Genomic DNA, 16,091 nt, shown 5'->3' on the forward strand with positions numbered 1-16,091 from the left:
ATAGTCAAAGGGCTGGGTCAATTATTGAAGGGGGTGTTTTTTCGACATTTGTATGGCAATTTTTTATTTTTGAATAATCTGATGTATAATCATCGTTTTAGGAAGGGTTCTTAACAACAAAAAATATACAGTACGAGGCACCTCTGTACTTTTTATAGTTAGCTAGATATGGATGTTTAAAGATCGACATTTGTATGCCACTATTTAGCCATTTGTAAGGCGCTTTTGACATGTATAATGCATTTTTTCAACATTATATGGCAGTATCAACATGTATATGCCACTATTTATTATTTTTGTTGCATTTATAAGACCCTGACGACGTTTGTATGGCACCTTCTCAACATCTGTATGACACTATGTCGACATTTGTATGCCACAATCGACATTTTTACGGTCAAAATAGCCGTATAAATGTCGCCATACAAATGTCGCGACATGTCGCTAATAATATTTTTAGCGATATTTCCTACACAATACAACCGATTCACTTATTTATTTTACTATATAGTTGAACACTATATTTACAACTATTATTATAAAATAAACATTTTTATTTCAACTATGTACCAACGTATTAAGCGTCCATACAAATGTCATTGTAGTCGTACCAAAATACATCGAAAGAGATTCTTACCTGTTTTTAAATAAATTAAACTGTTTCCGCGTCTACATTCGATGTCAATCGATACCCAACTAACCGCACTATTGCGTCGTAAATTTAATCTAACCGTTATTCAATAGACAAAGAAGATTATAGGGGGTATATTTAAGTCATAACAAAACAGGTGCCGCGCGGGACAGCGATAAAAAAGCTTCCCTTGTTTTATTAAATAACGCATTAATTTATCAATATGATTAAATCAATTCTCTAGAAAACGCTCTTTATAAAAATACAAAGTTGTTTATAATACGTTGCCTACATCCAAAGTTATGATTTTTTTTTATTGCGCTATGCCGCCACTGGAACACGCGAAAAACGGCAAATTTCGCCGTTTTTGAAACTTCAAATGCGATTTTGTCAGGAACTAATAATATTTTAGGAACATTTGTGTATGATTTTTAAAGCTTATAATACATTGAATGAAAATATATACATACCCAGTCTATTAGTCCTATGGACTTCGAGTTTTAGCCGTGGGACAGCAAAAAATGCCTATTTGAAAATTGACCCGGCTGATTTAGACGGCGCGCGAACTCGCATGCAATTTTAGTTACATTGGGCACTGTTGGTTTCGTCCTATTCAATCGACCGATCAAAAACCGCAATGTAATGATAATGAAACTCGCATGCGCCTTATCGCACCGTCTAAATGAGATATATTAGATACGTTATAATTATATGGCCGACAGTTACCGATGCGCCTGACGGACCGAAACTCATATTTTATGAAAGAAAATATGTTCCTGAACTTAAATAAATTGGGTTGCCTAAAAAAATATGGTCAAGGCTATTTTTAATGATTTTTTGTAAAACCAATATTTTTTCAAATTTCAAGGACTTGTCTGACGAACGAAACAAGTCCTAATGGAAAGTATACAAATTGTACAACATGAATCAATTAGGTTGCCTATCTTTTTCCGGTCACTATATCGAGAACATTTTTTTTTTCAGTTAGGGGCTTGAAACTGCGTATGTTGTGACAGACAAATTCGTTGCGTTGTACAATTATTAATAAATGATTAACTGTCCCTACTCCTGCTATCATTTGCTGCTTAATGTTCTATGCTCATGTAGAATATATACCTAACCACCAACTTACTAATCCACGCGTGGGTACAAAGTTGCGGGCATGCAGTTTATTACTAAATAAACACTGCACATAGGTGCCCCTATGTGCAGTGTTTTAGCTCCGAATTTGTCTCTTCTAGCTCAGAATCAGCGCTACCTATGTCAGCGGCATATGCAGTTCCGAATAATGGCTACTTTCGTCTACCTATACCTACAATGATATCAAAGTTACAGAGATATCCATATCCGCACCGCGCCATAATAGAGAATAATTGATTGTACTAGCGTTTTATATATGTATATTAATAGTTCTATATATATCGGATTAATTTCGGAACTAAAGTTTTTCAATATAAAGGAGGATGGGTCAATTATACATAGTGCTGCAGACATTTTGGACTAGTCATTGAGTTTTCACTTCAGTCGGCACTTCCGGAGTGCAACCCGTTGTTTTTTTTAAGGCGCTCTAGCGTAGAGCGCCAAAATGGCCTAATTGACTATGCCGCAATGAGAGGCGTGGTATTCAAAACTGATATCAATTAGCCAAAACGGTCCGACACAGATAATTTCATAATCATTTAGATTTCCAAATTTGGTTACGATTGGTTAAGTTTTGGAGGAGGAAACAGTCGAGTACGAAACCTCTATTTTTGAGATTTTTACGCAGGATTTTTCGCCTAAGAAGCTGCAGTTGTCCCTATCGCACTAATTTTAGGGGCGGAGTCAAGTTTCTAAATATGTACAGTCGCCATCAGATATATCGGAGCGGCCAAGGTGCTCACAAATATCGGAACACGCCTCTATTGTCAGGGCGTTAGAGCGCGTGTTCAGATATTGTGAACACCTTGGCCGCTCCGATATATCTGATGGCGACTGTACACAGACAGAAAAGTGATGGGCAAGTTATCGATATACCGCCTTGTGTGAAAATATTTAGATCCTCCTAAGACACAAGAGGTTTTGTTTTGGGTTGAGAGGGAACACATTTTTGTAGTTATATATGTCGTAGTCAGATCGTATAATCCGCCGTATTACATTACGGCTAGCCGTTTTCAAAAACAGGGGCGTTTTGAAATGCGGCGGTTCGACGATTAGCCGGATTGTCATTGCGATACGTTCTTCAATGAGGCGGCCTACGTTTAGCCGCATCGTACTACTATTTTAGATTGTAGAGTGACCAGTTCTTTCGGTCGCCTACATAACCGGAGTTTGACAATGTTTGCAATTTAATTTATTTTTACCATGGTCCCACCGCACTACATGTGTTTCTTTTCCAAAACATTTCCTTCACAACTTAAATAGACGGAGCCCCGCTTCGGGGCTCCTATTTCTGGGCGGTTTGCCCTTCGGGCATCTGAAGCTACCTAACGAACCTAACCTACTTACCTACCTACGCTTTTTTCCCCAAAGTGTAATGTTTTCACGGACGTCTCACTAAATCAATAGGTAGGTAGGTTAGGTTCGTTAGGTAGCTTCAGATGCCCGAAGGGCAAACCGCTCAGAAATAGGAGCCCCGCGAAGCGGGGCTCCGTCTAGTTAAGTTGCGAAGGAAACGTTTTTTGAAAAGAAACAGTCCGACGAACTCCAGATTTGATGGACACCCCAGCGTTTGTCAGGCAGCGCTACGGGTGTTAAAAATGGGAACTAAAAACTGTCAAAGCGGCGGCTAATGACTCGCTGTAATACATTACGGCTAGGCGTGTTGAAGAACGTATAGCGCCGAATACATTCCAGCGGATTCTCATTCAGCCGCATTCAATCCGGCTAATCGTTAAACCGCCACATTTCAAAACGCCCCTGTTTTTGAAAACGGCTAGCCGTAATGTAATACGGCGGATTATACGACCCGACTGCGACATATATACAATATATTTTGAACTTTTTGATTCTAATATTTCAAATTAGAAATTAAAATCATAAATAATTTATTGCTTGGTTATGGGTTTACAAAATTTTTAGGTACACTACAGTCACGCTCCGTAATTGTCGAGCAATTTAGGGTCCTAGCTAGGGAATGCAATCTCGCACCAAGATTGGCGATTCGAGATCTCGCACGAAAAATCCGAATCGAGATTGGGTATTTTGAGATCTCGACAGTCAGACTTTCGGGATCGAGAAGACAATGAACTTCAAACACAAGCGCCTGTCGATATAATCTGCCTTACTGAGCACTGGATGCAGTGTAATCACATATCTTTAATCAACATACTTAACTACAACCTGAGAGCCCAGTACTCAAGACAAACTAAGAAAGAAGGAGGAGCCTGCATATACGCCAAGTCGGACATGATCACAATAGAACGCAAGGAGATCACAGACATGTCAGTGGAAGCCCACTTCGAAGCCTGTGCAATTGAGTGTGTTGGATTAGACCTCGTGATTGTGTGTATTTATCGACCCCCCAACGGTAATGTACCCCTTTACTTTTCGAAATTAAATCAGCTACTTACTAAGCATACAGGCAATTCAAAACTATAATGTCAAGGTGACATTAACATTGATTTGATGGCTAAATGTTCTAACTGTAAGTACCTTATTAACACCATCAAACAATATAACTTTAGGCAGTTTGTTATTACACCTACAAGGGTAACAGTCACGTCAAAAACATGTATAGATCACATATAATTATACAAATTTACATAGCAGAATCAGAAAAGTATTCTGTGAAGATAATCACCTATCCGATCATATGAGTGTTAATGTCATCATAAACGTTCAAAATAGTGTATCTCCAGTGATGCATGCATTAAAAAGAACATTTTCGACACACAATATTTCTAGTTTTATATTAAGTATTGAGTCGTACGACTGGGAAAACATACTTGCTAAAAATCAATGTCCAAACAATAGAACCTCATCGGTAATAAACGTTATCAAACATTTTTATTATACTAATTTTCCTATTAAAAGACAACCGATTAAAAACACTGTTAGCACATGGGTCAATGACCGTGTACGTCAGCTGTGATACAATATACGTAGGACTAAAGAGAAATTATCGAATCAACTAAATGACAGCGAGTTACGTTTGAGCTTATCTAAACTTGAAATAGCATTCTGGGCAACATTACGAAGCGAGCGTAAGGACTATGTAAATAACAAAATAGCGTGCTGTGCCGAAGGCCATGTGAGTCGAGCTATATAGAATGTTATTTCTTCTGAGACATGCAAGCGCAGCAACAGCAAAAGCGGCCCGATCAATGTGCTCGTTAGCCGGTCGGCTGGCGACTGCGAGCGCTCCCGTGCCGCGGCCGCACTCAAGCAAATAACACTACATTCAAGCAAATAACATTGCTACACAACCGTGCGCTGATGATGCGCTTGCATATTTGGAACAATACTTAACTAGTTTCCCACCTACATTAGTTTTTGATCGGTTTGAAACGTTAAATGATATGATCAGTGCATGCAAAAACATAAAACGCAAACAGTCAAAGGACATAAAAGACATGTCAACGCATATATTAGACCTTTTTCCACCTGTAGTAATATCATTGCTCCTTTTCTTGTTGAACGAGTGTATTAGCGCCGGCTTGTACCCAGACATCCTTAAGTTGGTGAAAGTGCAGCCTATTTACAAGGGAAAAGGAGAAATGCATTTACCAAAGTTCTACAGACCAATATCGCTCATTCCTGTGGTATCTAAAGTTTTTGAGCGTTTGTTGAGTGCAAGATTGATGCAGCATTTCACCTCAAATAACCTTTTAAATAGGCAGCAATACGCCTATCAGGCGGGCCGGTCAGCGAGGGATGCGGCACGCGATGTGTTCACCCGGGTGATGACGCACCTCGAGGGCGGGCGGCAGGTAGCAGCGATATTCTGCGACCTGTCGCGCGCCTTCGAAATGATCGATCATGCCATACTCTTAAAAAAACTAAATCGCTACGGCTTCGAAGGACATTTTTTGAACACAATTGCGTCATTATTGTCTAATCAACAGCAGAGTACTTCTGTTCTTGGTGCAAAATCAAATCTCGAGCCTATCGGGGGTTGTTCCGTCCCCCAGGGATCCGTAATGGGGAATAACCTTTTTTAACGTTAGTTAATGACATAACAACTGCATGTTCGGAACCTGAATACATTATGTTTGCTGATGATACATGCATAATAATTAACGCAGTCAATTTTAAAAATAAAAAATAAAAGCCAACAAAGTTATGCATAAGATTGCCCAATGGTTCTTATCTAATGGCATGCAACTGAACATTGACAAAACTAATATTATGCACTGCCAACTGCGTAAAAGTGTCGAACGTCAATTTAATATTGTTATTAATGACATTAACCTACCCCAAGTTGATCAGGTGAAATATCTAGGTTTCACGATGGATTCAGGTCTAACATGGTCACCCCATATAGACGCAATTTGTGACAAGCTAGCATCTGCCTGTTTTGCCTTATCTAGACTTGCACCCACCCTGACACCTGACAACCTCAGAACCGCCTATTTTGGGTACTTTCACTCAATATTAACCCAAGGTGTTGAGCTATGGGGTGCGTCAGCAGACTGTGACAGACCGTTTAAACTACAGAAGCGGGCTCTTAGAATAATATCTGGTAAGGCCTACGATCATCCAGCCCAAGCATTATTTAAGGAGCATAAAATCCTCACTCTGCCTTGTATCTTCATATTGATGGCCTGCCAACATGTGAGGTCTAACCTCCTGCCGCCCAAAGACCTATTAAAATACACAGTCAATCTGTGTAACATGATCTGTCAGTTTTGAAGTAATATCCAAAACAATGACGGGGGGTCGAGGACGTGGTAATTTAATCGATGATTTTCTTGGCTATCTCGGCAGATTCCTTATATGTATTTTTGTTGTAAATGGTGTCTAATAAGTTCGTCTTTGTTTTACCACATTTAACTTTGTGTGAACCTAAAAAAGGCCTCTGGGCTAGTATCTCATCTTTGACGAAAAAATTCTGGGCGGCAGGAGGCTAATCTAGACCAATACACAACGCGCAGTCAGTGTCATGGTAGAAATACCCGGGGTGCACACCTGCTACTTGTCCCGCACCGCAGACTCGCTAAAGCTCGAAAGTCACTCGCTGTCCTAGGTGTCAAGATCTATAATACCCTACCTAAGCCTCTACCATCAGTTTTGACATTGACATAACGCTCACGTCTACGTAATTTACTTTCTGTACATCTCGCTTGCACTAATAATACTAATATGCGAGTACGAGCGAGATGCATAGAAAGTAAGTTACGTAGACGTGAGCGTATATGTCAATGTAAAAACTGATGGTAGACGTACTAGTGACATAATTACCTCAGCGAGCGATAACATATTTCATAATAAACTTAAAAAAATGTTGATTGACCTGTGTTGCTACAGTGTGAATGAATTTATTATAAGGAAGTGTGAATACATTAGTTAAAAAACTGAGAACATAAATGTGTAAATATAATAATTGTAATCATGATAATTAAAATTGTAACCAATAGAACTAAGAAGACAAATCTAATATTGTAATGTTACCTATATACTTAAATCTATTTATAATAATATGGTTGACACTGTATAGTTTATTATGTTTTGACGTGTAAAATTTGTACAATTTTATCAAGAAATGTATCATATCTTATCTAGCAGATCGTAAAATCGGGCATATCGAGATATTCCTAGGCATATCATGAAACGCCGCCATTTCATGTTTTATTATTGTGCATTACTTATTAGGTGTCATCTATTAGGCATTAGCATGTCGAGCACTATAGTACGTTTACCTTATAGAAAATAAATTACGTAAACGTTAGCGTATACGTCAGTTCTGACACTGTCAGTGACTCGGTGTACGGATACTGTAGAGAACAGTCGGGCATACAAAAGGATGTTTGCCCAATCTGAAAGTCAGACCTTTCGGTCGCGCTTCGCACTCGCTCGGTCAATAAGAATAGTACTCACCGAATGTTTCGTTCAGGCCGCACTTTCTGGAGTTGGTTAGATCTGCGAAGGAAAAGTTTAATGACACAATATTAAAACCAGCAAACACAAGAACAAAAGTCCAAGGACAATAAAAATGGGTCATCTCTTTGCGGACGATCCCACGAATTGTCTATCGAGTGACATTGCATTGCATTGTAATAGTATGTTTACGATACAAGTGCGAAAAGTAGGAAATTCGCAATGAGTGGCGATAAATTAAAACGCGACCGAAGGGAGTGTTTTAAATCGACACGAGTTGCGAATTACCTTTTCGCTCGTGTATTGTACAATGTTTTACAGTACATATGGTTCCTTAAATTTTCGACATACGCACGTGTAGTGCTTGTTACCGCACTAGGGCGGTAAAGTAGCACCATATGTACTGTAAAATGTTTTACCTTACCCAGCCAGCCAGCCAGTCGATTGACGGATGGCCAGCTGACCAACTGTCAATCAACGCGAATTTAGTATTTGCAACTGTGACAACGTCACCAGCGACATCTGCATGTCCTCAGAGGTGGTCAAGGTTTACACTTAGAATGCAGATGTCGCTAGTGACGTTGTCACAGTTGCAATGCCAAAGTCGCGTTGATTGCCGGATGGTCAACTGGCGGAATTGGTAACGCATTGGACCGACAATATCCAAGGATGTGGGTTCGAGTCCCACGTTGGCCAGAGTTGATCAACGTTCATTTTTTCATTGGCATCTGTTCTGATTGTCATCTGTATTTACAATTTATGGATTGAAAAGTAGAGTTTTAAACTCGGGTGAAAGGCATCATTTCAGCCTGGGACCATTGGCGCTCTCACCTACCTCGGCAGAAATGAATGCCTTTTATCCCTTGGTTAACAATCTACTATTTCATTTCTCATGCTCTGAAAGAGGGTTATTGTAGTTCTAAAAGGTGTGCATGTGCAGAAAATGCTACGTTTCTGCACTAGAGTATTTTACGTTTCAAGTACGATTATTGAAATATTTTTACGATAAGCATTTGAAATTTAGATTTAAATGGATTTGTTATGCAATGACCATTCTGACATTTAACTACCCATTCCATGATTATGGTTATGATTACATAACGATATTTGTGCCTAAATTATTTATTGAAAGTACCCTCAAGAAATACTATAAAAATTATGCTTAGTCATGTTAAAAAAAACAGATGCATTTTAGTAGAGTGTTTAACTCGGGTGAAAGGCATCATTTCAACCCTTGGTTAACAATCTACTAGAGTTAAACCAAGATAAGTCTGCAACGATTTTGATAGCACACGCAGTGCAAGTGTTGTTTTAGACGTCAAACTTCTATGAAATTATGACGTACAAATAATACTTGCACTGCGTATGCTATCACAATCGTTGTAGACTTTTTTTGGTCTAAACTCTGAAGAAGTGCAAAAAGGCATTTTCTAATTCCTGCAACATTAAGTTGGGCATTTGAATTTATACCTACATTAAAATGTCGTCACCAATTACACTGACTAGAGAATACAATAAACCATAACGTACTTATAATAATTATGAATTAGGATTCCACACTGCCTCTCTGAAGATGTTAGGGCGGTTACAGACGGACTGCAAGCCGACTGCAATTTGGATGGCAACTGCAGGCCAACTGCAACGTCGGCGTGCAGTTCCCATACAAATTGCAGTCGGGTTGTAGTCCGTCTGTATCAGCCTTTAGAATTACTTTTGTAGTTTATGGCTCGATCGTATCGAAACCCAGCTAGTAAGCGACATTCTGGTGGAATGCCTAGCAATGAAAACGTTACAATACATATTTATATTAACTATTTACACTATTACAAATTATTAGCTACTTATGACTAATAAGATTTCTCAACACGGGATACTGATATTGATACCTCGCTCCGACTACCGCGGCAGATATGATCTACTCTGCCTATAGTACATCGCATGCGCGGCATTCCGCATTATTTACGAGTGCCTACATAATGCAAGCGATGTAATGCGATTGCATTATGCACACCATGTGTATCGGCCTTAAATCTACAACACGGAACAACACTGTGTGATCACTAAAGTCCCTAATAGCATGTGTTGGCTTCCTCGATGGTCCGGTCGCGATGATTCCCGTCGAGTGTCTTCCGCATCAGTTTCATCTTGAGACGGAGGCTTTTCTTTGGGATGTGTTCGTAGCTTCTTCACATTCATAAGCGCACTGTAATAAATAATAATAGCACAATCAAAATAAGGTGAACCTCGAAATCTCTAGAACAGTCCTGAAATGTCACCATTTGGGAACCTCGAGGAACCGCAGCCATCTTGGAAAGTGTGTACCATCCTGGAGAAGTTCACGTTTTACTCTGAATCTACGGGCTCTATAAAAATATGTACATACACAATGTACATATTTAAAATATCAATAAAAATATAACTTACCTATAAAATGATAAAATAATTCTTAACATAACTGCATCCTTCTCTTTTTTTCTACTAACAATATAATTAAGTCAGTTTTAGTTATTTTATTTTATAAGGTACTTAAGTATTAAGTTTATATTATTTTCGTTAAATAAATGTATCTTAAAGATTACTTCTAAGCGAGCTGTCACTGTTAAGGCCGTAACACACTATCGCACAATGACCTTGGTGCGGTGCGATAGTGTGATATCACTATTACCACTTTTGTTTTGTGTACGATTAACAATGTGGCCCACCTTGCTGTAGCCATGTCGATAAAGTCATATCGATAAACTATCGACATTTCTTGCAATTTTAATTTTACTTCAAAGGTTTAACGATACCTAAAATGAACAAAAACGCTTTTATTCTTTATTAAGTCACGATTGTATGTAAACATTTAACTCAATATTAAGTAAGAGTTGAGTGCGGGGCGCTAACAAACTGGTTACTCCAGTTTGGCGCATTTATTGTACACAAGCTGTGCCCGCGGCTCCGCCCGCGTGGAATTCGGTTTGTGTCAGTAAGCGGCTAATTTCTAATCCTACCCTAGTAGCATTTTCGTTGGGGCCTACGGTGCCAACGGTAGGGAAAACGTTGGGATGAGGTTCGTTCCGTAGCCAACATTAATTTTGTATTGGCCCACCATCGCACTTACCAACATTCGCTGTGGCACAGATGCCCAACAATGGGCCTTTGTGTATTTTGGTACCGTTGGCTAAACAACGATAATATTCGTTGGCCCAATGATGACATATATCGCATTTACCAACATTGGCAGTGACAGTGATGCCCAACAATGGGCCTTTGTGTATTTTGCTACCGTTCGCTAAACAACGATAACATTCGTTGGCCCAATGGTGACGAATACCGCATTTACCAACATTGGCTGTGGCACGGATGCCCAACAATGGGCCTTTGTGTATTTTGGTAACGTTGGCTAGTCAAGGATATCATCCGATGGCCCAATGATGTCAAATATCGCATTTACCAACATTGGCTGTGGCACTGATCGCCCAACAATGGGCCTTTGTTTATTTTGGTAACGTTGGCTAATCGACGATATCATCCGATGGCCCAATGACGACAAATATCGCATTTACCAATATTGGCTGTAGCATTGATGCCCAACAATGGGCCTTTGTGTATTTTGGTAACGTTGGGTAATCAACGATATCATCCGATGGCCCAATGATGACAAATATCGCATTTACCAACATTGACTGTGGCACTGATGCCCAACAATGGGCCTTTGTTTATTTTGGTAACGTTGGCTAATCAACGATATCATACGATGGCCCAATGATGACAAATATCGCATTTACCAACATTGGCTGTAGCATTGAGGCCCAACAATGGGCCTTTGTGTATTTTGCTACCGTTCGCTAAACAACGATAACATTCGTTGGCCCAATGGTGACGAATACCGCATTTACCAACATTGGCTGTGGCACGGATGCCCAACAATGGGCCTTTGTGTATTTTGGTAACGTTGGCTAGTCAAAGATATTATCCGATGGCCCAATGATGACAAATATCGTATTTACCAACATTGGCTGTGGCACTGACGCCTAACAATGGGCCTCTGTGTATTTTGGTACCGGTGGCTAAACAACAATAACATTCGTTGGCCCAGTGAGCACAAATATCGCATTTACCAACATTGGCTGTGGTACTGATGCCCAACAATACCAGTTGAGTTTGCTTGTGGCGTCACTAGATGGCGTTACTGTCTCCAAACATCGAAGTTATAGTTATTTTCTCGATTATTCCGGATATAATCATAATATTTTTTAAAAGTAACTTATAAATCTAATAGCTATAACTATAAAATTTATACATAAATTTAAAAACTTGAATTTTACCAACATTTTCTCAATTTAAATCTCAAAAAACATAAATCTCGCTTACGAAGTTTCGAAGTGCGGTTAGTTTATATACAAATTAGAGCGTATAGTAAGTGTACTTGCTTCGGCAGTACATATACTAAAATTGGAACGATACAGAGAAGATTAACAACAACTGCTGCCTAGCCTAGGGCCTTCATGTGGATACAACCAATGCCTACCGTAGTGTAATTGTAATATTTATCAGCAAAGGCCCAACGTCGTATTACACAACCACTTACTTAACGTAGGGTAACTGTAGGACTCGTAAACAAAAGCCCATTACATAATTAGACTGTAGACACACTATAAATTACACAACTATTTACCTACCGTACGGTAGTATTGTAAGAATCCTATACAAGGCCCAACGTTAAAGTTACAATGTTGGCCCTTTGTGGGACAAGCTGTGTTGGGCCTTCAACCTGGTGCACGACTACCTACCGACCTACCTGACTTGCCGTTGGGTAATTGTTGAATTTGCAAACAGAAGCACAACGAAAAAATTGCCCTTTTTTATTTTTTTGCAGTTGGCCCTACAGCAAGCCATACGGCCAAATGTAACAATTAACCAACCATCAAACAAATGTGTATAGGCCCAACCACGGCCCAACCAAAACCACCACCGTTGAATAATTGTATGATTTATTTAAATAGGCCCAACGAAAAAATTACTCTAATGGCCCTCTGTTGGGAATCTTCGGGAGGGCCTTTGTCGAGGGCCCTCCAGCAAATCGTACGGCCAAATGTAACAATTAACCAACCATCAAACAAATGTGTATAGGCCCAACCACGGCCCAACCAAAACCACCACCGTTGAATAATTGTATGATTTATTTAAATAGGCCCAACGAAAAAATTACTCTTATGGCCCTCAATTGGGAATCTTCGGGAGGGCCTTTGTCGAGGGCCCTCCAGCAAATCGTACGGCCAAATATAACGGTTGCCCAACTAATACGTAAACAAAGGCCCAACAAAATCCCTACAAGAAAATGCTATTAGGGTAATTTCTCTCCCTCTCCCCTGGAGGCGGGACTTGAAGTAAAGTTGCCAGATATACGGCGGACTGTAGTCCAGATAAAATATTTTACAATTAGGTACCACTAAATAAAACTACACTCCAAAATCAATAGCTTTTTCGCCCTTATTCAAATTTTACACGTGATTTAAACGACAGAGTAGGTAGTAGGTTGTATGTATATCGGACGATACAGTAAGGTACGGATCTATATCTGAATCCCTAAAATCTTTTCTCCTATCTTTGCATTCCCTAATATTGTTTGTCATAATGATCAGATGTCCTAACGCGCGTATTCCCTAATTTTGGTTTCCCTATTATTGAATGGGCGATTTTTTTTTGTCCTAATATCTTTTTCCCTAATGACACTTTCCATATTGAGTATTTATCCTAATGTTATGTAGCATAATTATTTTTTTGCCTAATTATTGTTAGGCCTAAAAATTATATATCCTAACCATCATGTTACCTAATTTCACTTAGCCTATCGTTGCTTGACCTAACACTCGTATGCCCTAATTTTGATTTCCCTATTGCGTTTCGTTTTTACAATGGTCGCAGTTCTAACCTAACCTAACCCACTTTTGTGACAGCAGTTCGTTTTTGCGAGGATCACAGTTCTAACCTAACCTAACCCACTTTTGTGGCAACATTTCGTTTTTACAATGGTCGCAGTTCTAACCTAACCTAACCCACTTTTGGGGCAGCAGTTCGTTTTTGCGAGGGTCACGGTTCTAACCTAACCTAACCCACTTTTGTGGCAACAGTTCGTTACCATTCATTATGGAAAGTAATTGTTATGATAATTGATCAATAGGAAAAGTAACTGTTATGACGATTGATCATTAGGGTAATAGCCATTAGGTCAAAACAGTTAGAACATGTTATTTTATGCCAAACATTGTTAGGGATTTCGAAGAATATGGTAAAAAACATTAGGGATCTTGATAGTTATGGTACAAATGCTTAGGGCAAATGAGTCTTAGGCTAACCATTACATTATGGAAAATAATCGTTATGACAATTGATCGTTAGGGCATGTGCCCATTAGGACAAACCAGTTAGGGCAAGTGACTTTAGGACAAACGTTGTTAGGGATTCAGAATGACACCCTAAGGTACGAGTATACGCGCGCGAGCGAAAGCGAAGCGGCCTGCCTGGCTAGAGCGCCACTCACCGTGATCCTCTTCAGACTCCTGAGGAAGACCACGTGCCCCTTGTAACCTCAATGCGTTGCGAGACTTTCGCGAATGATTCTATTTTTTTCGGGAAGGTATCATACCTTACCATAATGGTAATGCGTATAAAATGCGAGTCCCAAATCGTTTGACTCCGCAAAAGACCAGTGCCGGATTAAGATATTTTGATGCCCTAACCATTTCTAGACCATGGTGCCCCCTCTCCCTAGGGTCATGAAGATTACATTGAAATTTTTTGATAAATTGAGTGACGTTCATTGCCGCATTACAGCTGAGAATGGAAATCAGTCACATCATTTTATCACGAAAATTGATAGTGCCGCAGCAGTAACGTTTCAACAGAGTACCTAATGCTGCTGCAGTCGCCACCCGAATGTCACCTTTATCATATCTCAGAATATTATTGAAAACGCGAGCGAAGCGAGCGCGAAAATGTTTCGATATAAAAACGCAATTTGATAGACAGTTGTACATTTTTACTTTTAGTATGGAAATAAGTCACATCATTTTATCACGAAAATTGACAGTGCTGCAGCAGTAACGTTGTAACAGAGTAATGCTGCTGCAGTCGCCACCCGAATGTCACCTTTATCATATCTTAGAAAGTAATTGAAAACGTGAGCGAAGCAAGCGCAAAAATGTATCGATATAAAAAACGCAATTTGATAGACAGTTGTACATATTTTACTTTTAGTCCCAAGCAGGCGCGAATCCAGGAGTTCATACAGAGAAGGGATGGGACAGTTTTCTATCAGCCTAGCTTCGCAAAGGGCTCGATATTTAAGGGTCTCAGCGAGGTTGTTTTCATACAGAAAAAATGCAAGAACGCAGAGCTTGAAATTGACCAAGTGAATTGAATTGGCGAAGTGTGAGCAAGGTAGAAGGCCCAGCTGCGAAAGAGGAAAGCTTGGATTTGGATTCACACCCAAGTGCAATTAAGGCAGAAGATCCACTTTGCCGTAGGTAAGGCAGAAGGCCTCGCATAAGACCTAACGCCGAACTGCAAAAGAGTGGCTTGAAATCGAATCTATGCATGTAATCACGACTCTTCTACTGCTCGCTCTTTGGCTTCACTCGAAAGAGTCGAAAGCGCTACTTGATAGGATGCTTTTAGTTTTCGGCTTTCACGGCTTTGCCCTTATAACACTTTGACAGTTAGGTCTCAAGATCGCGGCTAAGGAGCAACTCGGCTTGGCCGACAAATCTAGCGTGCAAGAGAGCAAAATTCGCTATAAAATCGGTAACCTATGTCGAAAAAATCGGCTGGCCGCAAGCCCGAAAGCAAGATTTTTTTCCATGACTTTAAGGGCCTCCCTCCGCGTAAGGTCAAATCGAAAGCCTACGTTGGAAATGTTCTTACATACCCTCACTCTCTTACTTGATCCCTACAACCCTTCGTTATTAGGTGGGTACTTGTACACGTATAAAAGTTTCATGTAGGTACCTACTCCACGAGACTGCTAATTCTAATCTAATTCTAAAAACTGTTGGAACGTGTTCTGTTATCGATTCTAAGTATCCCAGTCATTTTTTTTTCTAATATCTTCCATGTATAGACTTTTGACCCTCTTCAGTTTTATTTTTCCTGGGGGTTGCAGTTCTAACCTAACCTAAGCCACTTTTCTGGCAACAGTTCATTTTCTTGAGGGTCGCAGTTCTAACTTAGCCTAACCCACATTTTTGGTAACAGTTCGTTTTCTTGGGGGTCGCAGTTCTAACCTAACCTAACCCACTTTTCCAGCAACATTTCGTTTTCTTGGAGGTTGCAGATCAAACTAACCTAAACTACTTTTTTGGCAATTTACATGAATACTGGGTGAAAGGTAATTTAGTAAAAAAATAATTGTTGAAATCAATATTCAATGAACTTTTAAATTAGTGTCGTACAAGTAATA

General features: G+C 39.6%; 1 protein-coding gene, 1 long non-coding RNA gene and 1 other non-coding gene across 3 annotated transcripts in view; 2 read left to right on the plus strand and 1 right to left on the minus strand.

The window, feature by feature from the left end:
* LOC134794442 (solute carrier family 22 member 3-like) overlaps nucleotides 1-16,091 on the plus strand; it is a 361,574-nt gene that overhangs the window by 288,091 nt on the left and 57,392 nt on the right. The window lies entirely within an intron of this gene.
* Nucleotides 1-16,091, minus strand: part of LOC134794467 (uncharacterized) — a 359,568-nt gene that overhangs the window by 127,222 nt on the left and 216,255 nt on the right. The window lies entirely within an intron of this gene.
* Trnav-gac (transfer RNA valine (anticodon GAC)) lies at nucleotides 8,271-8,344 on the plus strand. The gene has a single exon. It is a non-coding gene; the product is annotated as a tRNA-Val (tRNA).

Source organism: Cydia splendana, chromosome 10 (genome assembly GCF_910591565.1).
Source record: "Cydia splendana chromosome 10, ilCydSple1.2, whole genome shotgun sequence".
In the NCBI taxonomy this organism is placed as follows: Eukaryota; Metazoa; Arthropoda; class Insecta; order Lepidoptera; family Tortricidae; genus Cydia; species Cydia splendana.